Source organism: Diabrotica virgifera, chromosome 1, assembly GCF_917563875.1.
Source record: "Diabrotica virgifera virgifera chromosome 1, PGI_DIABVI_V3a".
NCBI classification, from domain to species: Eukaryota; Metazoa; Arthropoda; class Insecta; order Coleoptera; family Chrysomelidae; genus Diabrotica; species Diabrotica virgifera.
Genome location: NC_065443.1, coordinates 58,564,023 through 58,588,192, shown reverse-complemented (window position 1 = coordinate 58,588,192; position 24,170 = coordinate 58,564,023). Strand labels below are relative to the sequence as shown.

The 24,170-nt window shown below is 37.1% G+C and overlaps 1 protein-coding gene and 30 non-coding genes across 32 annotated transcripts in view; 25 read left to right on the top strand and 6 right to left on the bottom strand.

Moving 5' to 3' along the window:
• Positions 1–24,170, top strand: part of LOC114328744 (tyrosine-protein phosphatase non-receptor type 13-like) — a 1,179,517-nt gene that overhangs the window by 672,858 nt on the left and 482,489 nt on the right. The window lies entirely within an intron of this gene.
• Positions 1,569–1,641, bottom strand: Trnav-aac (transfer RNA valine (anticodon AAC)). Its single transcript has one exon. It is a non-coding gene; the product is annotated as a tRNA-Val (tRNA).
• Trnav-aac (transfer RNA valine (anticodon AAC)) lies at positions 2,915–2,987 on the top strand. The gene has a single exon. It is a non-coding gene; the product is annotated as a tRNA-Val (tRNA).
• Trnal-aag (transfer RNA leucine (anticodon AAG)) lies at positions 5,250–5,331 on the bottom strand. The gene has a single exon. It is a non-coding gene; the product is annotated as a tRNA-Leu (tRNA).
• On the bottom strand, positions 5,418–5,490 carry Trnav-aac (transfer RNA valine (anticodon AAC)). Its single transcript has one exon. It is a non-coding gene; the product is annotated as a tRNA-Val (tRNA).
• Trnav-aac (transfer RNA valine (anticodon AAC)) lies at positions 5,726–5,798 on the top strand. Its single transcript has one exon. It is a non-coding gene; the product is annotated as a tRNA-Val (tRNA).
• Positions 5,885–5,966, top strand: Trnal-aag (transfer RNA leucine (anticodon AAG)). The gene has a single exon. It is a non-coding gene; the product is annotated as a tRNA-Leu (tRNA).
• Trnav-aac (transfer RNA valine (anticodon AAC)) lies at positions 6,313–6,385 on the top strand. The gene has a single exon. It is a non-coding gene; the product is annotated as a tRNA-Val (tRNA).
• Trnal-aag (transfer RNA leucine (anticodon AAG)) lies at positions 6,472–6,553 on the top strand. Its single transcript has one exon. It is a non-coding gene; the product is annotated as a tRNA-Leu (tRNA).
• Trnav-aac (transfer RNA valine (anticodon AAC)) lies at positions 6,900–6,972 on the top strand. Its single transcript has one exon. It is a non-coding gene; the product is annotated as a tRNA-Val (tRNA).
• Positions 7,062–7,143, top strand: Trnal-aag (transfer RNA leucine (anticodon AAG)). Its single transcript has one exon. It is a non-coding gene; the product is annotated as a tRNA-Leu (tRNA).
• Trnal-aag (transfer RNA leucine (anticodon AAG)) lies at positions 10,807–10,888 on the bottom strand. Its single transcript has one exon. It is a non-coding gene; the product is annotated as a tRNA-Leu (tRNA).
• Positions 11,702–11,773, top strand: Trnaq-uug (transfer RNA glutamine (anticodon UUG)). Its single transcript has one exon. It is a non-coding gene; the product is annotated as a tRNA-Gln (tRNA).
• On the top strand, positions 11,858–11,929 carry Trnaq-uug (transfer RNA glutamine (anticodon UUG)). The gene has a single exon. It is a non-coding gene; the product is annotated as a tRNA-Gln (tRNA).
• Trnaq-uug (transfer RNA glutamine (anticodon UUG)) lies at positions 11,998–12,069 on the top strand. The gene has a single exon. It is a non-coding gene; the product is annotated as a tRNA-Gln (tRNA).
• Trnaq-uug (transfer RNA glutamine (anticodon UUG)) lies at positions 12,138–12,209 on the top strand. Its single transcript has one exon. It is a non-coding gene; the product is annotated as a tRNA-Gln (tRNA).
• On the top strand, positions 12,278–12,349 carry Trnaq-uug (transfer RNA glutamine (anticodon UUG)). Its single transcript has one exon. It is a non-coding gene; the product is annotated as a tRNA-Gln (tRNA).
• Positions 12,418–12,489, top strand: Trnaq-uug (transfer RNA glutamine (anticodon UUG)). Its single transcript has one exon. It is a non-coding gene; the product is annotated as a tRNA-Gln (tRNA).
• On the top strand, positions 12,558–12,629 carry Trnaq-uug (transfer RNA glutamine (anticodon UUG)). The gene has a single exon. It is a non-coding gene; the product is annotated as a tRNA-Gln (tRNA).
• On the top strand, positions 12,698–12,769 carry Trnaq-uug (transfer RNA glutamine (anticodon UUG)). The gene has a single exon. It is a non-coding gene; the product is annotated as a tRNA-Gln (tRNA).
• Positions 12,967–13,038, top strand: Trnaq-uug (transfer RNA glutamine (anticodon UUG)). Its single transcript has one exon. It is a non-coding gene; the product is annotated as a tRNA-Gln (tRNA).
• On the top strand, positions 13,106–13,177 carry Trnaq-uug (transfer RNA glutamine (anticodon UUG)). The gene has a single exon. It is a non-coding gene; the product is annotated as a tRNA-Gln (tRNA).
• Positions 13,804–13,875, top strand: Trnaq-uug (transfer RNA glutamine (anticodon UUG)). The gene has a single exon. It is a non-coding gene; the product is annotated as a tRNA-Gln (tRNA).
• Positions 14,224–14,295, top strand: Trnaq-uug (transfer RNA glutamine (anticodon UUG)). The gene has a single exon. It is a non-coding gene; the product is annotated as a tRNA-Gln (tRNA).
• Positions 14,363–14,434, top strand: Trnaq-uug (transfer RNA glutamine (anticodon UUG)). The gene has a single exon. It is a non-coding gene; the product is annotated as a tRNA-Gln (tRNA).
• Trnaq-uug (transfer RNA glutamine (anticodon UUG)) lies at positions 14,502–14,573 on the top strand. The gene has a single exon. It is a non-coding gene; the product is annotated as a tRNA-Gln (tRNA).
• Positions 14,642–14,713, top strand: Trnaq-uug (transfer RNA glutamine (anticodon UUG)). The gene has a single exon. It is a non-coding gene; the product is annotated as a tRNA-Gln (tRNA).
• Trnaq-cug (transfer RNA glutamine (anticodon CUG)) lies at positions 15,768–15,839 on the bottom strand. The gene has a single exon. It is a non-coding gene; the product is annotated as a tRNA-Gln (tRNA).
• On the bottom strand, positions 15,908–15,979 carry Trnaq-uug (transfer RNA glutamine (anticodon UUG)). Its single transcript has one exon. It is a non-coding gene; the product is annotated as a tRNA-Gln (tRNA).
• Trnaq-cug (transfer RNA glutamine (anticodon CUG)) lies at positions 17,915–17,986 on the top strand. The gene has a single exon. It is a non-coding gene; the product is annotated as a tRNA-Gln (tRNA).
• Trnaq-uug (transfer RNA glutamine (anticodon UUG)) lies at positions 18,345–18,416 on the top strand. Its single transcript has one exon. It is a non-coding gene; the product is annotated as a tRNA-Gln (tRNA).

Sequence of the window (24,170 nt, the reverse complement as noted above, 5' to 3'; positions counted from 1 at the left end):
TTTGGAGAAGTCCCAGCTTGTTAGCTATCTCTTGATGAAGGATTTTTCCCACTGCGTCATGCCGTTCCTTGTATTCAGTTGCAGCAAATGCCTGGCAGCCCCCTGTAATATGTTGGATGGTTTCTTGGGCTTGACATCCATATCGGCATCTGTCGTTTTGAACCTGAGGGTCTTTGACGATATATTTCAGGTAATTTCTGGTTGGTATAACCTGATCCTGAATGGCCAGTAATGAACCCTCCGTTTCAGGGAACATCTTTCCTGATGTCAACCAATAGTTCGACGCTGTATTGTCGACATAGTCTTGGCTGACCTCATTGGGATGTCGCCCGTACAGAGGTTTACCCATCCAGGTGCGCAGTTTTTCGTCCTTAGTAAGGTGGTTTATGCGCATTTCTGGTTCCCTCAGTTTGATCGGTGTTGTGTCATCTACTGCGCAAATTGCGCGGTGTAGAGTAGATGTCTCAGCCTGCATCTGAAAATAAGTTCTTAAATTAGCAATTTGTTTATCTAATTGCTCACCTATATCCATAAGTCCTCTTCCTCCTAAATACCGGGGTAATGTTGTTAGTTCTACTGCACTTTTAGGGTGGTGTTTTTGTGCCTTTGTGAGGTGTGTTCGTACTTTTCGCTGAAGATTTTCTATATCCGTTTTTGTCCACTTAACAATACCAAATGAATAGCTAAGCGCGGAACAAGCGTAGGTGTTTAGTGCCTTAAACAAATTTTTACTGTTAAGCTGTGAACGAAGCAGCTGTTTTACCCTTCTTATAAACTCAGTAGTTATCTCAGCATTAATTTCAAATCATCCATATACAACAGATGATTGAGCTTCGCTACCACAGTATTATTGCTTTTAATGCTAAAACCTGAGTCAGTGGAGTTTAATAGCTGGGAAAGGGGGTTCAAAGCTAAACAGAACCACAGTGGACTCAACGAGTCTCCTTGAAACAGGCCCCGGTTGATTGCGATATTTTCGGTTTCAATATTTTTTTCACCAGGTATTTGGAGGTGAATTTTAGTCTTCCAATCTCTCATTATATGCCTTAAAAAGGTCACTATGTTATCATCGACTTTGTATATTTTCAAAATATCTATTAGCCATTCATGCGGTACTGAATCAAAGGCCTTTTTATAGTCAATAAAAGCAGTAAAAAGGTTCCTTTTTTTAGTGAATGCCTGGTTAGAAATGACTGAATCGATAATAAGCTGTTCTTTGCAACCCATGGAACCCTTAGCGCATCCTTTCTGTTGAGGCTCTATGATATCGTTTAGAGCACAGTGTTGGTAGATACGCCGGGTTACACAGGATGTGACCAATTTATACAAAGTTGGAAGACAAGTAATTGGGCGGTACTTGGATGGATCTTGGGTGTTATTTTGTTATTTTGTTATTAACGTTTATTAATATTTTTTTGTATTTTGACAAGGACACCCGATTTGGGCGTCGAAACGTTAATAAAATAATTTTTTTAGTAAAATTGTTGCTTATTTCTTATCAAAACTAGTTAATTGGAATAATATTATTTAGAAATAAATAGAAAATTTATAAAAAAAATAAAAAAGTGTGTTTCCGCCCGGGATCGAACCGGGGACCTTCCGCGTGTTAGGCGGATGTGATAACCACTACACCACGGAAACTTGTACAATGAGTTCTAGAGTATGACTCCGCAGGTGTGTATCATATGATAATTGGACATTAGAAACATCAAGTGATTGTTACTGTATAACGAGTCATAAAAAAAGGAATTAGACTTGGAAAGGCACATTTGCTTTTAATGATTTTCTGATTGCTTTAAAACAAAAGATTAAAGAAAATAAAATTATCGAAAACAATTATAATAATTGTCCAATATTATTATCATATGCTGACAACCCGGCGAATTAATTATCTAGCTAGACCAGACGCGTAGCTACCGCCGTATCAGCCGTATCAATTATACAGGGCCACCGACATTCAGGGGCCCGGCGCGGCATGTCAAAACAAAAAATCTATTTAAAATAATTGAACAAAATATTCTACAATTTCACTCTTAAAACACTTTGAAACAGTGTGTATTATTTTCATATCAAAATTTTTGTGTAATGGATTCTTTATCTATCTTATTATAAATTATGTATCTACCTATGCATATATATTTGCTGCCGCTCGCCGTTATTCCATGATAACAGAGCTTTTTTGTTTTTAAGCTACTTTTCATTGTCCATTGTTCATTCACCGTTGGCTGTGTGTGTCACATTGTATAATGTATAATGCCAAATTGCAATTTTGTAATCGCTATACCTTTGAATATTTTTAACAGTGTGTGTTGTTTGGGTATATTTTCCTGTAATATATTGTTTATCTAGATATATTCTATTTATTTATATAAATTTCTAGGAATTCGGGGTATTTCCTCTTCGAGGTAACAAATGGTTAGAGCAAATGATACCTACTGACTTTATTCTCACATACATTGTATGTGAGATACCACAGGTTTCAGTATTGCGTCCTCTACTTTTTCTTATCTTTATAAATGACATCATCAATTTAAAAATCGATGGAAACATTTTTCTTTATGCTGATGATGCGTGTATCACTTGGAGCAACATAAATATTGCAACTCTTCATGTAACTATAGTTTCTGATCTACTTACAATAAAAACCTGGTCCGACCCTAGCTTACTCTCATTTAAGGTGGCTAAAACAGTGGCATCGTGGCATTATTGAACTCTCGCTTCGTAATAACAGCCAGATTAGTACCGTTGATTCTGTAAAATTTCAGAATCTCAGCACTAAATTTCAAGCCGAGCTCAAGCTTGTCAAAAGCTCGGCTCGGCTTGAGTCCATCCCTAAAAATGGGCCCCGCGACAAAATTTGATAGGGGGCCCCTGTGGGGCTAGCTACGCCACTGAGCTAGACCAATTTGAACAAGTTTCCGTGGTGTAGTGGTTATCACATCCGCCTAACACGCGGAAGGTCCCCGGTTCGATCCCGGGCGGAAACACACTTTTTGTTGTTTTTTTAATACATACTCCCGTTATTTTTAAATTTATTATTATTCAGTGTCCGTCAAAAAACCATTGCTCCTACAGGAAAATATTGCTGCAACGGTGGGTTCGAATCCCACCGCTGCTGCCAGTTGTTTTGATTAAATAACTTAATGTATGCAGTACAAGGAAAACAATCCAATGCAAAAGTCATGCACTGACGCTATATTTATAATGAGACAAGTTCAAGATAAATCATTGGAATACAACAAACCGGCATATTTATGTTTCGTGGATCTTAAGAAAGCCTTTGACAGGGTCACATTAAAGGACGTTATCCATTTGTTATACTCGAGAGAGGTATCTCTATTAATGATTAAAACGATCGAAAACTCTACCAGAACAACACAATGAAAGTAAAAGTGGAAGATGAACTAACTGACCCAATCGAAGCCGGCAATGGGATAAAACAGTGGGGTTCCTTGAGTCCTTTATTGTTCAACCTGATCATGGACGAAATAATAAAAAAAGTAAGAACTGAAAAAGGATAACAAATGGGAGAAAAACAACTTAAAATAATCTGCTATGCAGACTATCCAATACTAATCTCTCAAAGTGAAGACGATTTACAACGTATGCTGCACCAATTTAACATAGCCGCCAGACATGTTAATTTCCTCAAAAAAAAAAAACAAAATGCATGGTTATAACAGCAGATCCAATACGATGTAAATTGGAGCTGGAAGGTCAGATAATAGAACAAGTGATGAAGTTTAAATACCTAGGCATCACACTATCTAGCTACGGAAGGCTCGAAACAGAAGTGGAAGATCAAGTGAATAGAGCAAACAAGAGCCGCAGGTTGCCTGAATGACACAATATGGAGAAATAAAAATATCGGAAAAGAAATGAAAGGCAGAATTTACAAAACAGTCATCAGACCAATAATGACATACGCGGCAGAAACACGACCCGACACAGAGAGGACAAAAAGATTGCTCGAAACAGCGGAGATGAAAAATCTTCGAAAAATCTAGAAGTACAGATATACGACGGAGATGCAAGGTGGATAACATTAATAACTGGGTAAGAAACAGAAGAATAAAATGGAATGACCACATAATAGTAGGGGAGCAAAGTATGCTAAATGTGCAGTCACTCGAGCGCTTTGGGGACCTATTGGGTTGTAAACAGTAGGTCCTAAAACCAAAAAAAGTTAAGTAAAGTTTTCCATTTTAGTGGGCGCTTGCCATTTTTTAATTTAATTTTCCATTTCCAACAATCGTTTTTTCCGATTATAGCGACATCTATCCATAATTCGAAAAAATGTTTCGAATAAAAGTTACTTATTTTTACGTAAGGAATCCAAATCTGCAATAAAAAGTGAGGGTTCCTATTTAAGATTTTAAAGTAACCCCCACCCCACATCCATGGGGGGTCGTGTTTGGTGCCGTTTGACAGATTTTTCAAAAATATTGAATAAGTATATTTTACAGTTTTTCGATCTGATGTTCATTTCGCGAAATATCACGGGATTCGTATTTAAAATATTAAATTTACCCCCCACCCCTCTCCGTGAGAAGTCGTGTTTGGTATCATTCGATAGATTTTTAAAAAATATTGAGCATATATTTTTTAGTTTTTCGATCTGTCATTCATTTCGCGAAATATTTGGTTTTTTCTTGTGAAACTTTGGGGCACACCCATTTCCTTACGCCCGGCTCAAATCGTCAGATTTTTGAAATATACACTCGTTTGCATGTACTTAACCTACCTTATCTTAATCTGGCAATTTCGAGTTTTTTAAGGGTAGATTTTTTTTTCGGGCCCCCCTTAACGAACTCCCCTGTGTTAAGAGCCAATATATAGTAGAGGTACATCTGCAGGGTACCAGGTTTCTCACCATATGCTAATCTGACGCGCTCGAGTGACTGCAAAAATCCCCGCTTGGGCTCCCCTACCATAAGCCGGATGACAACAAATAGAGTAGTCAGGACAGCGAGAGACGGTTTCCCAATAGGAAGACGATTAGTGGTAAGACCACGAAAACGATGGAACGACAACTTACTAGAGGCACATTGAAAAAAACGGACAGAGTCATGTCTATACAAAAAGAAGAAGAAGAAAAACAATCGGCAAAAAGTAAAGAAGTTTAAAAAACACGATATAGCTCGTTATGTGAATACCTTGACTTGTTTCTATACTTAAGAAGGGGATAATAGTAATTTTGGTTTTGATAAGATCAATACAGATTAGTTACACAAAGTACACAAAACAGTTGGCAGCGGTGGGATTCGAACCCACGCCTCCGAAGAGACTGGTGCCTTAAACCAGCGCCTTAGACCGCTCGGCCACGCTACCTTACTCCTACAGGTACAACGGTTTTTTTGACGGACACTCGAATAACATTTAAAAATAACTAGAAAATTTATGAAATAATAAAAGTGTGTTTCCGCCCGGGATCGAACCGGGGACCTTCCGCGTGTTAGGCGGATGTGATAACCACTACACCACGGAAACTTGTACAACAAGTTCTAGAGTATTAATCCGCAGGTGTGTACCGTATGATAGTTGGACACAAGAAACACCAAGTGATTGTTACTGTGTAACTAGTCATAACTTAACTTGTAGATACAATTATGTAATTTTTTTAAAACAAGATTTTAAAGAATATAAAATTATCTACATAAATCAACTGTCCAATTATCATATGGTTATAAACCGGCGGATTAATTACCTGGACCTAATTGAACAAGTTTCCGTGGTGTAGTGGTTATCACATCCGCCTAACACGCGGAAGGTCCCCGGTTCGATCCCGGGCGGAAACACACTTTTATTATTTCATAAATTTTCTAGTTATTTTTAAATGTTATTCGAGTGTCCGTCAAAAAAACCGTTGTACCTGTAGGAGTAAGGTAGCGTGGCCGAGCGGTCTAAGGCGCTGGTTTAAGGCACCAGTCTCTTCGGAGGCGTGGGTTCGAATCCCACCGCTGCCAGTTGTTTTGATTAAATAACTTAGTACATAAATAGTCGGTTTGCTTATCTCAGATGCCACTGTCTACCGGGGACCTTCCGCGTGTTAGGCGGATGTGATAACCACTACACCACGGAAACTTGTACAATAAGTTCTAGAGTATTAATCCGCAGCTGTGTACCGTGTTGGACACAAGAAACACCAAGTGATTGTTACTGGTAACTAGTCATAACTTAACTTGTAGATACAATTATGTAATTTTTTTAAAACAAAATTTTAAAGAATATAAAATTATCTACATAAATCAACTGTCCAATTATCATATGCGTATAAACCGGCGGATTAATTACCTGGACCTAATTGAACAAGTTTCCGTGGTGTAGTGGTTATCACATCCGCCTAACACGCGGAAGGTCCCCGGTTCGATCCCGGGCGGAAACACACTTTTTTTATTTCATAAATTTTCTAGTTATTTTTAAATGTTATTCGAGTGTCCGTCAAAAAAACCGTTGTACCTGTAGGAGTAAGGTAGCGTGGCCGAGCGGTCTAAGGCGCTGGTTTAAGGCACCAGTCTCTTCGGAGGCGTGGGTTCGAATCCCACCGCTGCCAGTTGTTTTGATTAAATAACTTAGTACATAAATAGTCGGTTTGCTTATCTCAGATGCCACTGTCTACCGGGGACCTTCCGCGTGTTAGGCGGATGTGATAACCACTACACCACGGAAACTTGTACAATAAGTTCTAGAGTATTAATCCGCAGCTGTGTACCGTGTTGGACACAAGAAACACCAAGTGATTGTTACTGGTAACTAGTCATAACTTAACTTGTAGATACAATTATGTAATTTTTTTAAAACAAAATTTTAAAGAATATAAAATTATCTACATAAATCAACTGTCCAATTATCATATGCGTATAAACCGGCGGATTAATTACCTGGACCTAATTGAACAAGTTTCCGTGGTGTAGTGGTTATCACATCCGCCTAACACGCGGAAGGTCCCCGGTTCGATCCCGGGTGGAAACACACTTTTTGATTTTTTTTCGTAAATTCTCTACGTATGTATTTTTAAATATTGCTCCAGTTAAAAAAAATCATTGCACCTGTAGGAGCAAGGTAGCGTGGCCGAGCGGTCTAAGGCGCTGGTTTAAGGCACCAGTCTCTTCGGAGGCGTGGGTTCGAATCCCACCGCTGCCAGTTGTTTTGATTAAATAACTTAGTACATAAATAGTCGGTTTGCTTATCTCAGATGCCACTGTCTACCAATTTTAGTAATTATTTTTTCGGGAAGTTAGTTTCATTTTGACAGACTAGACATGACTGGAAATTAGTATACAGTTCACCAAATATAGCAGAAAGTGTGAAAACGCGTGACGATCATGATGCGCATTCGTCAAACGACGGACCTCGCACTCGAACTGACAGTCAAGACCGTTTGTATGTGCGGTCTCACTTCATTGTTAGTGCAGGCAATGGGAATTTCACACTTTCAGCTATATTTGGTGAACTGTACATATAACCAAGCACACGTGTGTGCCCCCCCCCTAAAAATTTTTATATGGGCACCCATGGCTCATAGCCAATATGAATAGTAAACAAACAACGAAACAACAATACAGTATACTCCCGTAAGTTCGGCCACCTCGGGACTGGACCCTAGGCCGAACTAAACGATGCCTATCTAAAAAATACCCATTTATTGTTTGTAAGGATCTAGCAAGCATGAAACACTTGCACATTCTGTAGTATACAACACAGTGGGATACTCTGCCATAATATTTAACTCATATGAAAAAACAGAAGGGTACAAAAATACTACAAAACAATACCTACAGAACTGTAGGCCTAATAAAACTTAAAAATATTACTATACATTACTGGTTTGGCTTCTTAAACACTGTATCAGCAGCATTTGCGTCGCTATATCCTCCTCTTTTTCCTGGAGAATGACAAACTCGGCGATTTCGTCGTCGTTCAAACCTCGTTGTGTAGCTCCTTTTCAAAGTTGATCCACACCAAAACATCTTCAACAATGGGACCACAGTTCGGTAGTTGCCGAACGTCGTGCAATAAGCTTGTCATCAGGTGCGTTAACAAGAATGTTGTTTGGCTCATCTGCTGTTGTGTTTGCTTGGTCTTATCTCCTATAGTTGGCCAAAGTTTTTTCCAAGACTTTACAAAAGTCGACAGTGGTATTTCGTCGTATGCCTTGGCCGACATAGACACAACATCCTTCATATTAACTGACTTCAATATTTCTATTTCTAAGTTGTCATCAGTCTTCAATTTGGAAAGAACTTCAGAAAGCAGTTTTCGCCGATACTTCCTGTTGAAGCACTTAATGGCCCCTTAGTCCATCGGCTGTTGAAGACTGGTTACATTGGGTGACAGAGACAGCAGTTTAATTTATTTTTCATCGTCACACTGAATATCTTCTTGGTGAGAAGGCGCGTTGTCAGGAAGTAGAAGTGATTTGCTGGGCAGTTTTAATTTTGTCAAATGTTTTTTCACTTTGAGAACAAATTCGTAGACGAACCATTCCCTTAACAAATATGTGTCCATCCATGCTGATTTCTGCGACCGATAATACACTGGGAAAGTTTCCATGTTTGTGTTCTTAAACGCTCTCAGTGTTGCTGCTGTGCCCATGACAAATAGGAGGAAATGTGGATCCCCGAAGCATTTGAACACAAGGCGACCGTTATCATCTTTTTGCTGATTTTAGACCCTACAGCAGATGTTTCTTGTGGGGTGACAAAGGTCTTTCTGGGCAGCACTTTCAAATTTGACCCAGTTTCGTTGATTTCGTTGATGATATTTTAAAAATCTTGCAGAAAAATTGGTGGCCACTGCAGGCAGAGAGCCGGCCGGACTAAGCGGAGACCGAATTAACCGAGGCCGAACTTACGGGAGTCTACAGTAATACTAATATCTAATAATATAAGCAGCCCGAATAATACAATAATTGTATTAATTATTTACTATAATATGTTAAATTATAAGAACAGAAATTATTATTTGGTATATGATATACCGAAAATTTCATGAGTTTATTATACATTCCCACTATTTCTAATAGAGAGAGAGAGAGAGAGAGACATACTTTATTGATACAATGTACCAAAAGGCCATCGACCGAAGTCTTTCAGCCATATTTCTAATAATTCTTCTGTTTTAAATAAAAGAATTATACAATGGCAAGTTTATTTGAGCTGTTAGTAGCGTGAGGTAGGAATTTTTGTGTTGTATGTTTCCTATTCCGAATCTGTCAAAATGAACCTGAGTTGAGCGAATGGAGTTTACTAGTTTCCGATTAGATATAGGTGACTCGACAGTGGTTCCACATCGGAAAACGTGGTCATGACGTAAAATAAAAAGTCCCTACTTAGGGATTTTTTTTGATCACTGTTGTTTTCTCATACTATCGTAGAGTCGTAATATGTAGGTATTATTAAGGATCAGACCAGATCTAGTCTTGTTCATAGCTCAGGGACAAGTGAGACATGTACGGCAATATTTTGGCCGGCAGTGAATGTGAAAAAGATCGCGTATACAGTGATGAGCGCGCTAATAACTGGCAAAATAACGTAAGTAAAAAATGGAAAACATAATACGTTGTGAAATAAAAAGAGATGAAACTAGTAGAAGTGTAAAATTATCGATAGGAACCTATAAAAATATACATAACATTACATAGTTTCCCATCTTTGACATTTGTCATACTCCTCCGATAGGGAAACTATATAATGTAATGTAAATTTATACGTTTATATCGATAATTTCTACCTCGACTAGTTTCATCTCTTTTTATTTCACAACTTATTATGTTTTCCATCTTTTGCGTTATTTTGCCGGTTATTGGCATGCTCATCACTTTATCGAAAATGCTGTAAAACGTTTTGTAGTTTATCAATTTTATTGCCGTAAAGCAGATTCTTTTTCATGTACTTATGTATTAATGTAAGATAAAAGATGACTAAAAAGATAACAATAAATGCATAAAATTTGTTAATGAATAATGTGTAAAAATAAACTTGAAATAATCAAAATTTCGTAAAAATGCATTCAAGAAGTACATAATTCTGCGATTAGTTTATTCATCTCACAATGTACAGCAACTAGATACAGAATCACATTGGTTTAGCTGCCTTTAACTGAATTTGCATTGCTGGCAGTTGTTTGAATACAAAACTGTTGAATTTGTACAAAAGTTGTTTGAATACAAATTCTGGCGATTGTTGAGTATGTATGTACGGTTGTACATATGTAATAGGTTCTCGATATTGTACTTAAAAAAGAAAATGCATTGGTAATCATCAATTTCAAAACTCCCTTATAATATAAAATTTCAAAAAAATATGCGTTTCAAATAAATATTGGATCCGCCATTTTGTTTAAAAAAAATTAAGTCAGATTCGTAATTAGCGATGCCAAAAACCCTTAAGAACAAAACTAATTCCGAAATTTATAAACAATATACATATAGACGCGGTAAAATCGGCAACATTGCTTAGTCCGCTATCGTTGTTTAATCGTCAATTGACGGCGGAGTTAGAATCGGCGAGAATCATGTGCAGTAGTGTGAGAAGTGGGACTGTCACGTACTCGACGATACCGGTGTTGCCATTTATAGGACGTATATCTAATTTAAAACTAAACATGCTGTATATGCAGTACAAGGGAGACAATTGGCAAAAAATCGTCTAAAGAAGTTTTACATACCCGATGCAGCTCGTTATGTGAATAGGTAAACTTGTTTATATACTTAAGAAGGGGACAATAGTATTTTTGGTTTTTAATATCAATACAGATTAGTTAAACACAGTACACAAAGTAGTATTGGTGGTACACAAAAACAGTTGGCAGCGGTGGGATTCGAACCCACGCCTCCGAAGAGACTGGTGCCTTAAACCAGCGCCTTAGACCGCTCGGCCACGCTACCTTATTCATGTAGATGCAATGGTTTTTTTTTGACGTACATTGAAAGTAACCTTTAAAAATAACTATCATATAAAAAAACAAAAAGTTTGTTTCCGCCCGTGATCGAATGGAGGACCTTTCGCGTGTCATGCCTCCTCTACACATCCGCAGAAGCGTCTGCGGATGCATCTGCCGATGTATCATCACGAGCTCACCACACATAATATATTATGTAGGTACACATCTGTAAATCGTTCAGTCTGTGTTAATTCTCGGGTGACGCAATATCTACTTTGAATTCACTGCGAAAACTAACGCGTCGTAGAGGTCAGAGGTCAGATGTGTGGAGAGGCATCGGGCGTTCGCACCGAAACACTTTGATCTGTGCTAGGAAAACCGACAAAAATCGGATATTTCCGCAGACGCGTCCGCCGACGTGATATATAAACAACAAATGATCAAATTACCCAATCTACACATCAGCGGATGCACACGCAGATGCCGTCCGCGGACGCTAAACTTGAACAATGGATTTTAGTGGACTAATCAGCCGATGTGGTCCATTATAATTCAATAATTGCTAAGCAAAAATCACAATACTAAGATACTTGAATATACTTTTTCCCTTGCTGGTTAAGTTTCATTCTTCTAGAATCTAGATCACTCTTTTTTAAACTTGACTCCGTGTTGTATCCAATATTCTTTTTTCTACAAATTCTTTTAAATGATTCTCCAATCTACATGGATATTTGGACAACAATATTTTTTAATAAGGTTTTCTTGCATCAAAAGTTACCTGCAAAATGAAATTCTCAGGTATATTATAATTTTCATCGGTTCCATGGTGTAATGGTTAGCACTCTGGACTTTGAATCCAGCGATCCGAGTTCAAATCTCGGTGGGACCTGAATTATTTATATGTTTTTTTAAATCGCTTCATATTAAAATGGTTAATATATATGCATATAAAACCCACTGCAGTACGAATAAAGGTTCCATGGTGTAATGGTTAGCACTCTGGACTTTGAATCCAGCGATCCGAGTTCAAATCTCGGTGGGACCTCATAAAAATTTTCTTCTATCAAAGGTTACCTGTAAAACGAAATTCTCAGGTATATTATAATTTTCATCGGTTCCATGGTGTAATGGTTAGCACTCTGGACTTTGAATCCAGCGATCTGAGTTCAAATCTCGGTGGGACCTCATAAAAATTTTCTTGTATCAAAGGTTACCTGTAACACGAAATTCTCAGGTATATTATAATTTTCATCGGTTCCATGGTGTAATGGTTAGCACTCTGGACTTTGAATCCAGCGATCCGAGTTCAAATCTCGGTGGGACCTCATAAAAATTTTCTTGTATCAAAGGTTACCTGTAAAACGAAATTCTCAGGTATATTATAATTTTCATCGGTTCCATGGTGTAATGGTTAGCACTCTGGACTTTGAATCCAGCGATCCGAGTTCAAATCTCGGTGGGACCTCATAAAAATTTTCTTGTATCAAAGGTTACCTGTAACACGAAATTCTCAGGTATATTATAATTTTCATCGGTTCCATGGTGTAATGGTTAGCACTCTGGACTTTGAATCCAGCGATCCGAGTTCAAATCTCGGTGGGACCTCATAAAAATTTTCTTGCATCAAAAGTTACCTGTAAAACGAAATTCTCAGGTATATTATAATTTCCATCGGTTCCATGGTGTAATGGTTAGCACTCTGGACTTTGAATCCAGCGATCCGAGTTCAAATCTCGGTGGGACCTCATAAAAATTTTCTTGTATCAAAGGTTACCTGTAACACGAAATTCTCAGGTATATTATAATTTTCATCGGTTCCATGGTGTAATGGTTAGCACTCTGGACTTTGAATCCAGCGATCCGAGTTCAAATCTCGGTGGGACCTCATAACAATTTTCTTGCATCAAAAGTTACCTGTAAAACGAAATCTCAGGTATATTATAATTTCCATGGTGTAATGGTTAGCACTCTGGACTTTGAATCTAGCGATCCGAGTTCAAATCTCGGTGGGACCTCATAAAAATTTTCTTGCATCAAAAATTACCTGTAAAACGAAATCTCAGGTATATTATAATTTCCATCGGTTCCATGGTGTAATGGTTAGCACTCTGGACTTTGAATCCAGCGATCCGAGTTCAAATCTCGGTGGGACCTCATAAAAATTTTCTTGCATCAAAAGTTACCTGTAAAACGAAATCTCAGGTATATTATAATTTCCATCGGTTCCATGGTGTAATGGTTAGCACTCTGGACTTTGAATCCAGCGATCAGAGTTCAAATCTCGGTGGGACCTCATAAAAATTTTCTTGTATCAAAGGTTACCTGTAAAACGAAATTCTTAGGTATATTATAATTTTCATCGGTTCCACGGTGTAATGGTTTGCACTCTGGACTTTGAATCTAGCGATCCGAGTTCAAATCTCGGTGGGACCTCATAAAAATTTTCTTGTATCAAAGGTTACCTGTAAAACGAAATTCTCAGGTATATTATAATTTACATCGGTTCCATGGTGTAATAATTAGCACTCTGGAATTTGAATCCAGCGATCCGAGTTCAAATCTCGGTGGGACCTCATAAAAATTTTCTTGTATCAAAGGTTACCTGTAAAACGAAATTCTCAGGTATATTATAATTTTCATCGGTTCCATGGTGTAATGTTTAGCACTCTGGACTTTGAATCCAGCGATCCGAGTTCAAATCTCGGTGGGACCTCATAAAAATTTTCTTGCATCAAAAGTTACCTGTAAAACGAATTTTCAGGTATATTATATTTTCATCGGTTCCATGGTGTAATGGTTAGGACTCTGAACTTTGAATCCAGCGATCCGAGTTCAAATCTCGGTGGGACCTCATAAAAATTTTCTTGTATCAAAGGTTACCTGTAAAACGAAATTCTCAGGTATATTATAATTTCCATCGGTTCCATGGTGTAATGGTTAGCACTCTGGACTTTGAATCCAGCGATCCGAGTTCAAATCTCGGTGGGACCTCACAAAAATTTTCTTATATCAAAGGTTACCTGTAAAACTAAATTCTCAGGTATATTATAATTTCCATCGGTTCCATGGTGTAATGGTTAGTACTCTGGACTTTGAATCCAGCGATCCGAGTTCAAATCTCGGTGGGACCTCATAAAAATTTTCTTGTATCAAAGGTTACCTGTAAAACGAAATTCTCAGGTATATTATAATTTCCATCGGTTCCATGGTGTAATGGTTAGCACTCTGGACTTTGAATCCAGCGATTCGAGTTCAAATCTCGGTGGGACCTCATAAAAATTTTCTTGTATCAAAGGTTACCTGTAAAACGAAATTCTCAGGTATATTATAATTTCCATCGGTTCCATGGTGTAATGGTTAGCACTATGGACTTTGAATCCAGCGATCCGAGTTCAAATCTCGGTGGGACCTCATAAAAATTTTCTTGCATCAAAAGTTACCTGTAAAACGAATTTTCAGGTATATTATAATTTTCATCGGTTCCATGGTGTAATGGTTAGCACTCTGGACTTTGAATCCAGCGATCCGAGTTCAAATCTCGGTGGGACCTCACAAAAATTTTCTTGCATCAAAAGTTACCTGTAAAACGAAATCTCAGGTATATTATAATTTCCATCGGTTCCATGGTGTAATGGTTAGCACTATGGACTTTGAATCCAGCGATCCGAGTTCAAATCTCGGTGGGACCTCATAAAAATTTTCTTATATCAAAGGTTACATGTAAAACGAAATTCTCAGGTATATTATAATTGTCATCGGTTCCATGGTGTAATGGTTAGCACTCTGGACTTTGAATCCAGCGATCCGAGTTCAAATCTCGGTGGGACCTCACAAAAATTTTCTTGTATCAAAAGTTACCTGTAAAACGAAATCTCAGGTATATTATAATTTCCATCGGTGCCATGGTGTAATGGTTAGCACTCTGGACTTTGAATCCAGCGATCCGAGTTCAAAGCTCGGTGGGACTTGATAAAAATTGTCTTGTATCAAAAGTTACCTGTAAAACGAAATTCTCAGGTATATTATAATTTCCATCGGTTCCATGGTGTAATGGATAGTGCTCTGGACTTTGAATTCAGCGATCCGAGTTCAAATCTCGGTGGGACTTGATAAAAATTGTCTTGTATCAAAAGTTACCTGTAAAACGAAATTCTCAGGTATATTATAATTTCCATCGGTTCCATGGTGTAATGGATAGTGCTCTGGACTTTGAATCCAGCGATCCGAGTTCAAATCTCGGTGGGACTTGATAAAAATTGTCTTGTATCAAAAGTTACCTGTAAAACGAAATTCTCAGGTATATTATAATTTCCATCGGTTCCATGGTGTAATGGTTAGCGCTCTGGACTTTGAATCCAGCGATCCGAGTTCAAATCTCGGAGGGACCTCAGACCTTATTTTGATTTATTTTAAAAATATTATTTAATCTTACCGATGACATACATCTAGATGCTCTTGTGGAATTATTTAAAAGATGTACACAACAGGAATCGTCCCCCCAGAAATTTTAAAATGGACATTTATATGTCTATATTTATATACCTAAGAAAGTGAAACATGTTGGTCTCATATGGCACCCAACGTGTTACACATAATAAAAACCAGAATTCTTTTTAATTAGTGACATTTAAATATAATAAAAGTCAATGTAAAATGGTGATTTGTAACCACGAACAAGTAAACAATGAGTCTCTCAAAGAGAGTATGGCATATAGCAAATAGTACTGTTGCTAATGCATCTGTTTCTTCTTCTTACGTCTATAGATATCAACGTTTGGTCTTTTGAACATATATTTTACTGATTTCCAGAGTGTGAATTATGTCATAATGTTTACTTTTTTACCCTTACAGGGTTTGCGTGAAAGTTTTTCTTAAAAAAAATTAGGTCCCACCGAGATTTGAACTCGGATCGCTGGATTCAGAGTCCAGAGTGCTAACCATTACACCATGGAACCGACGGAAACTATAATATACCTGAGAACTTCGTTTCGAAGGTATCGTTTGATACAAGAAAATTTTTATGAGGTCCCACCGAGATTTGAACTCGGATCGCTGGATTCAAAGTCCAGAGTGCTAACCATTACACCATGGAACCGATGGAAATTATAATATACCTGATAGTTGCGTTTTGCAGGTAGCATTTGATACAAGAAAATTCTTATAATGTCCCACCGAGATTTGAACTCGGATCGCTGGATTCAAAGTCAGAGTGCTAACCATTATACCATGGAACCGATAGAAATTGATTTGTTTCTAAGAATTTTGTGGCATACCTATGGGAATCCTAATATTTCTGAAACATAATTGTTTATTAAGACTTCTTTAATATTGAAATAATTTCGAACAAAATCTTAGTTTAACATTTAGTTAAATACTATATTATTTATTTTACTACTATATTTTTTATTTTACTGCTATATAAATTCTTTACATTGGTCGTTAGCAAAAAAATGGTGAAATCGCACGTCCCAACTATGCATCCTTTCCCATCCATTTGCTTGAATTTTCTATGTCCTCAATTTCCTTTGTTCCCTGCCAGCTTATATGGCCAACATCATTTTGGCTAGCAAGATAGGTTATAATAATAGGGTCAGAAAGGGCATTCGAGCGGCCATATGCTTGAGATAAAATAAGACATGTCATATAAGCAGCGACACACTTGACGGGATTGATCAAACTCATGTTTACTTTATCCCTTGAAAGGGTGTTTATCCTGTGTCTCCGAAACTTTTCCGTGGGCGGTAAGCCCTTTTGTTAAAATCAATTTGTCGTAATAAAACCGTCAACGGAGATTTGGAAACGGGGTTTCATTTGGAACATAAAAAAGTATAATTAGATACAGGGGCGAATAAAATATTCCGAGAAGAGGTTCAAACAAAGTAAAATTTTTTAGACAACATCTTCCGATATTTTTTATTAAAAACTCGACATCTTCGACATATTATCCTTCTTGAAATCGTGTCGTTGTCTGTCCGTCTGTCTGTCTGTGAGATCGAGGGCTGAGAATAGTAAGGTTCCAAGTGCCATTTCATACATCTTTCAGGAAACAAATTTCTAATTTTAAACTGTTATAACTTTGTTATTTAAAGGACTGTAAAAATGTTAAAATTATTTTACACTACAGTGTGGTATATTGTGACAACGCTTCACGTTAGATAATGTCATAAGTAAGATTCTAATGTGTGATTTTGTACATTTTTACTGACGTCTGCATTGTGCTTGGAACCTTAATGCACTATAAGCCTTGTACTTGGAACCATATGAAGGGTACAAGCAAAGAAGGTGTTATGTCAAAATAATAAGTTTCGTCAAAAATATTTTTTAAGGTTAAGATTCTCTGGTGTTTGTTTAATATTCCATCCGATTTCAAATCTCGGTGGGACCTCTAACAAATATTCTTTTAAAACTGTCACTGTAAAGCGAAGTCATCAGAAACCAGAAATATGATATGTATTCTTCATCAGTTTCATGGTGTAATGGATAGTGCTCTGGACTCCGAATCCAGCGATCCGAGTTCAAATCACTGTGAGATTTCGTAAAAAATTTCTTGCATCAAACAATAACTGTGAAAAACAAAATTCCGAGGTGTGTTATAATTTCGATGGGTTCCATAGTGTAATGTTTAGCACTCTGGACCTTGAATCCAGTGATCCGAGTTCAAATCTCGGTGGGACCTCTAACAACTTTTCTTTTAAAAACTGTCACTCTAAAGCGAAGTCATTAAAAACCAGAAGTATAATATTTTTATCAGTTTCATGGTATGGTGGTTAGCACTCTGTATTCTGAATCCAGCTATCCGAGTTCAAATCACTGTGGGAACTCGTAACAAATTTCTTGCATCAAACAATAACTGCGAAAACAAAATTCCGAGGTGTGTTATAATTTCCATGGGTTCCATAGTGTAATGGTTAGCACTTTGGACTTTGAATCCAGCGATCCGAGTTCAAATCTCTGTGGGAAATCATAAAAATTTTCTTGTATTAAACGGTACCTGAGAAAGGAAATTCCCAGGTATGTTATAATTTCTATCGGTTCCATGGTGTAATGGTTAGCACTCTGGACTCTGAATCCAGCGATCCGAGGTCAAATCTCGGTGGGACCTCTAACAACTTTTCTTTTAAAAACTGTCACTCTAAAGCGAAGTCATTAAAAACCACAAATATAATATTTTTCATCAGTTTCATGGTGTAATGGTTAGCACTCTGGACTCTGAATCCAGCGATCCGACTTCAAATTACTGTGAGAACCCGTAAAAGATGTTTTGCATCAAACAATAACTGCGAAAAACAAAATTCCGAGTTGTGTTATAATTTCCATGGGTTCCATGGTGTAATGGTTAGCACTTTGGACTCTGAATCCAGCGATCCGAGTTCAAATCACTGTGGGAACTCGTAAAAATTTTTTTGCATCAAACAATAACTGCGAAGATCAAAATTCCGAGGTGTGTTATAGTTTCCATGGGTTCCATGGTGTAATGGTTAGCACTCTGGACTTTGAATCCAGCGACCCGAGTTCAAATCTCGGTGAAACCTCATAAAAATTTTCTTGTATCAAACGGTACATACGAAAGGAAATATCCAGGTATGTTATAATTTCCATCGGTTCCATGGTGGAATGGTGAACACTCTAGACTTTGAATCTGCTTCATTCTCTTTCACACTTATAATAATTTATCTGTTACTAGTCACAATAATCCTTTTGTCATTTTCAGCCATCTCACCACTTTTATCCATTCATAACATACATATAAATTACTGATATCATCATCCTCAGACATCCATTTTAAACTAATTTTCATCTGCATACAACCCACCACTATATTCTACATATGACTATTATCACCATACCTACTCCATCTGTCATCACCAACATAATATAATACTCATCTTTAGCAAAACCAAATCAACAGTCTAATTTTCTTTCTGGGTCTCGTTCTTGTTATTTTTTCACTAATTTCTTCACAGACATCTCATACCCCCCAGCCCCTACTGTCATCATCCTAGTACGGTTTTGGTTTTTGGACCCTTAGGGATCCGGGCAGCCTGCGATGCCTTTAGGAAATAGTCGCCTCAGTTTGAGTTTGTGCTTTCTTAATGATACATCCCCTAGATTATTTAAGATATTTTTACACCTCAGACACCCCCATTGTGATTTCATACACACTTACACAAATTCCAACAGCTACTAATAAGTTAAATAAATTCGATAACTTTAAATCACCACAAAATTGCGTTTTTTAAATCTTAGATCTCTTGATAATAAGATTTTATTACGGTAGTGAGTTGTCGTACACAAAACTTCTGTGTAATGTGGTTTCAAATGTGGCCTAACTAGCTCCACTTACAGTTTACGTGAATCCCTTTTTAATATAACAACTAGTTTAACGAATTTTAATTGATAATTTTCACAATGGAGTGTGTTGTTACATCATTTCTAATTTTAACAATCTGCATACCTTATTTTTAAATATGACAGGTTATTTTTAACTACCTGTGGAACTGTCGTTTGTCTTGTCATAGTTCCGAGGTTCCCAACCATTTCATTGTCACTTGCCGTCTCACTTCCAACATGTGAACAAGTCATATTTACATCTCAGATGTTACCTAGGGCAAATTAGAAAATATTTTAAACATCCAGTCTTAAGGTAGAATTTTACACCCATATTTCCTTGACTGACTATTTTTACTGGGCTTTGACCTACATATTTTTGTATAATACTATCTTGGTGGTTAGCATGTACATTGCACGTGAGTATAACCGACTATTTTTTTAACCCTAGTCAAAATTTTAACATCTTTGCCTTTTTATCAGGTTATATTCATTTTAGGTAAGCACTGATGATGACTGGTAAACCAGTCGAAAACTAGTTATGTGATTGATGTGGCCCTTTTGAGGGTTTTTTAAATATACCTTTTATACAGATTTTACTGTTTTTTTATTATTATACACTTTCTTTTGTCTTTTCTCTGTCTATAATGTATTTTTGCACTAGTAAAATTAACAAAATTTAGATCACTTAGATTCAGAACACCAATTTGATTGTTCTGCTGCCTTCCTGATGTTGGCCGCGTCGTAATCTCGATGGGCTGTAAATCAGTCACATTCACATCGTTAGTCACGGCTTCACAGCCGCCACTTTCTCCCCCGTTGCCGGAGCCGGGAACGGGGCCACCGCCACGGACAGTATTCAACAGGACAATCGATAGGATTGTCGGGATGCGGGGGATCTTCTGTTAGGAATATGGTAGTATAGCGGATCGGAATTGATGCATTTTGAGGCAGTGACGGAGAATCGAGAACTATACCCGCTTTACACCAACAATAAATTCATGAAGAAATTCTCTAAGTTCTTTTTTATATATATCGGGTGTTCTACAGCATTCGCCGTTTCCCGCATCCTATTCGCCATGCTTTTCGGTCACGAATATCTTCCTCGTTGAGTTGTCTACTGTTCATTGCTTTCTCTACATCTTGTATCCATGTTCTCTTCGGTCTGCCTCTTTTTCTTCTCTCGGGTGGTACATACTGGATCATTTTCTTGGGCCATCTTGTTGGTCCCATTCTCTGGACATGCCCGTACCATATTAATCTTTTTTGTTCTATTCTGTCTATAATATCCTTTTCTACTTCCATTCTTTCTTTTATTTCTTCGTTTGGGATATGCTGCAGTTTAGATATTCTGCAGCTTCTTCTAAGCGCGTCCATTTCTAAAGCTTGAAGTCTTTTATTTTGTCGGTCTTTTACTTCCCACACTTCCGAGTTGTACAGGACAATTCCTTCCACGATAGTTTGGTAGATTTTTTTCTTTGTCTGATTTTGCAGTCCTGTACTCCACCAAATGCCATTTAGCTGTTTTATAGCTTTTCTTCCTTGGCTTATTCGATATTCTATATCTTGATCGCATGTGGAGTTTTTGTCAAAAATTGAACCTAGATATTTAAATTCATCACATCCTTTTATGTATTCCCCTTCTAATTCTAAGTCTTCAGTATCACCTCCGACTACAAGGTATTCAGTTTTCTCCATGCTCATTTCCAAACCCCATTTTTGGTACTCCTCTTTCAATTTTCTAATCATGTAACTGGCGTCATCTTTATCAGCAGCAATCACAACTTGGTCGTCAGCAAATAGCAACGTATACAAATAAGAATCTCCTACTGGTATCCCCATTGTTTGGCATTTCCTAGTCCAATATTTTAACACATGTGTAAGGTAAATTTTAAATAAAGTGGGCGACAGACAGCATCCCTGCAAAAGGCCTTTCGAAGTTTCAAAGGTATTTGAAAGTTTCGTTCCAATTTTAATTGCTGTTGTTGCATTAGCATAGAGATCTTTTATTGTTTGGATGTATTTTCTATTTAAAGTGGTTTGTTGTAATACCTCAAACATTTTTCCTCTGGGAACGGTATCGTATGCTTTTTTTAAGTCTACAAATACCATGTGAGTTTCTAGATTTCTAGCAGAACGTTTTTCTAGTAATTGCCTTATGCAGAAAATGTTATCTGTGCATGATCTACCTGCCCTAAATCCACTTTGTTCTTCGGAATCTTGCCACTCCTTTTCTATCCGTTTCTTTATTATTCGTCCGTACAGTCTTCCAACTGAGCTGGTCACACTAATGCCTCTGTAATTTTTACAATTTTTTCTACCACCCTTTTTGTATATAGGGGTAGTTATGGAGTTTTTCCACTCAGAGGGCACGCCACTATTGCCTGAAAGGCATCCGTTGAATATTTCAACTAAAATTTCTTTTGCCTGTGTCGTGCTGTGCTTAATGAGTTCAATTGGAATACCTCCGGGACCAGGAGCTTTATTGTTTTTCATTTCTCTTAACGTTAGTTCTAGTTCTCGAATAGTTATATCTTCTAGTTGTTCCAGGTTGTTTGGGGCGATGATGGTTTGCCTTACATATTCCTGTCTATTCTCTTGCAATAGGTTTCTAAAGTATGTTTCCCACTCGTTTACACTTATAAGGGATATCTGGCATCTTTCTTGTACGTTTTGTCTTGTATTTGATATTGTTCTCCAAGCTTCTCTGCTTTTTGTTCCTCCCATAAGAGTGTCTATTTCTTCACATTTCTTCAGCCACATATTTTCTTTGGTTTTAATCACTTCTTTTTTTGTTTCCATTCTTATTCTTGCGTAGGTTTTTCGGTCTTCTGAGCAATTGGTACTGAGCCATTTTTGATATGCTTCTTTTTTTTCCCTCGTCTTTTCTTTTAAAGAATCTGTAAACCAAGGGTGATTAGTGTTATTTGAGGATTTTTCCCCTAACGCTTCGAATGCAGCTTCATGTAAGCACTTTTTTAGCCGATCATATTTTTCATCTGCTGTTCTTGTATTAAACTGTGTATTGGTTATCTTTTGGCTCAGTCTTAATTTAAAAAGAAAGGAGATTGAATTATCTTTCAGTGCGTCGATGTTGTATTTGTACTGAGGCGGGTGTTCTTCTGTAATCTCTTCCTGGGTCTCTTCAATTTTGTTGTTCAAGATATATGGAAAGTATAGATCTGCTCTGAGTAAAAAGTGGTCAGTTCCACATTCTGCACCTCTATAGACTCGTACATCTTTCGTCACAATTGATGATTTCTGCTTCATGATGACGTAATCTATAATCGATTTCAATTGTCTCTAAGTTCTTCAAGGTCAAATTTGACGTGTACAAAGCACAATTGAAGGGTTTGGTGCAATAACCGGTCAAAGACCACTTTTGTTGAAATCAAGTTATATGATATTTCTTGCCTTCAAAAATACCTCCGCACAGTTTATTGCAAAAACCTTACAAGTAGTGTGTAAGAAATTCAATATAAACTTACGTGCATAGCAATCGGCCCACTTAAAAATTTGGTCATTTTTGATGTCTCATATTTCCTAAACCTGTTCGCCGATTTAAGTGATTTTTTGAACATGTTATAGCGGGATTCGTTAGCAATACCACTGTAATAATATTGTTGCTAAACAGGTAAATTTTCATTGTATACCGGGTGTACAAATCAAACTGTGTTTTTTTCTTAAATTTCGCACCACCCTGTGGAATATTCTAGCATTTATAAAATACTGAAACTAGAACCCAACTATAGCCTCAGGTTTTCTTAACATTCTGTTTTTTGAATTATTCGTTTATGTTGGATAGTAAAAAAGTTAGGTACTTTAATAACTAGACATGTCCTTTATCAATACACGGTGTTTTTAAATAAGTGCGACAAACTTTAAGGGGTAATTCTGCATGAAAAAATAATGACAGTTGGCTTTATAAACGTATGTCCGCAAATGTTTCGTTTCCGAGATACGGGATGTTGAATTTTTTCTTATAAACTGACGATTTATTTATTGCTTTAAAACCAGTTGAGATATGCACATGAAATTTGGTAGGTTTTAAGAGCTAGTTATCCCGGATTTTTTGACATAAAATTAAGAATTTTATATTCACCATTAGCTTGCATATGGGTAATATGATCGGTCATATTACGACTTAATAACTACGACTTAAAACCCACCAAATCTCAATGGCATATCTCAACCGGTTTTAAAGCAATAAAATAAATCGTCAGTTTGTAAGAAACAATTCAACATCCCGTATCTCGGAAACGAAACATTTGCGGACATACGTTTATAAAGCCAATAGTCATTATTTTTTCATGCAGATTTATCCCTTAAAGTTGGTCGCACTTATTTAGAAACACCGTGTATTGATGAAGAACATGTCTAGTTGTTAAAGTACCTAACTTTTTTATTATCCAACATAAACGAATGATTCAAAAAACAAAATGTTAAGAAAACCTGAGGCTATAGTTCGTTCTAGTTTCAGTATTTTATAAATGCTAGAATATTCCACAGGTTGGTGCGAACTTTAAGAAAAAAACACAGTTTGATTGGTACACCCGGTATACAATCAAAATTTACCTGTTTAGCAACAATATTATTACAGTGGTATTGCTAAAGACTCACGCTGTAACATGTTCAAAAAATCACTTAAATCGGCCAACAGGTTTAGCAAATATGAGACATCGAAAATGACCAAATTTTTAAGTGGGCCGATTTCTATGCACGTAAGTTTAGAACAACGAGGACAGTTATTGCACCAACATTAGGTTTGTTCTAGCATCAGTGTCAAACGGTTTGAAACCATTAGCAAATAGTGGACCAGCGCGAGTAGAGGGGATAGCACTGGTGACTGTATTATGTTCTTTCACTGACCAACTACTGTTTGCTGACGGTTTCTGACTACTTTGACTGTTTGCTAGAACAAACCTAATATTAATAGCATAATCCTTTGGATCTAATGT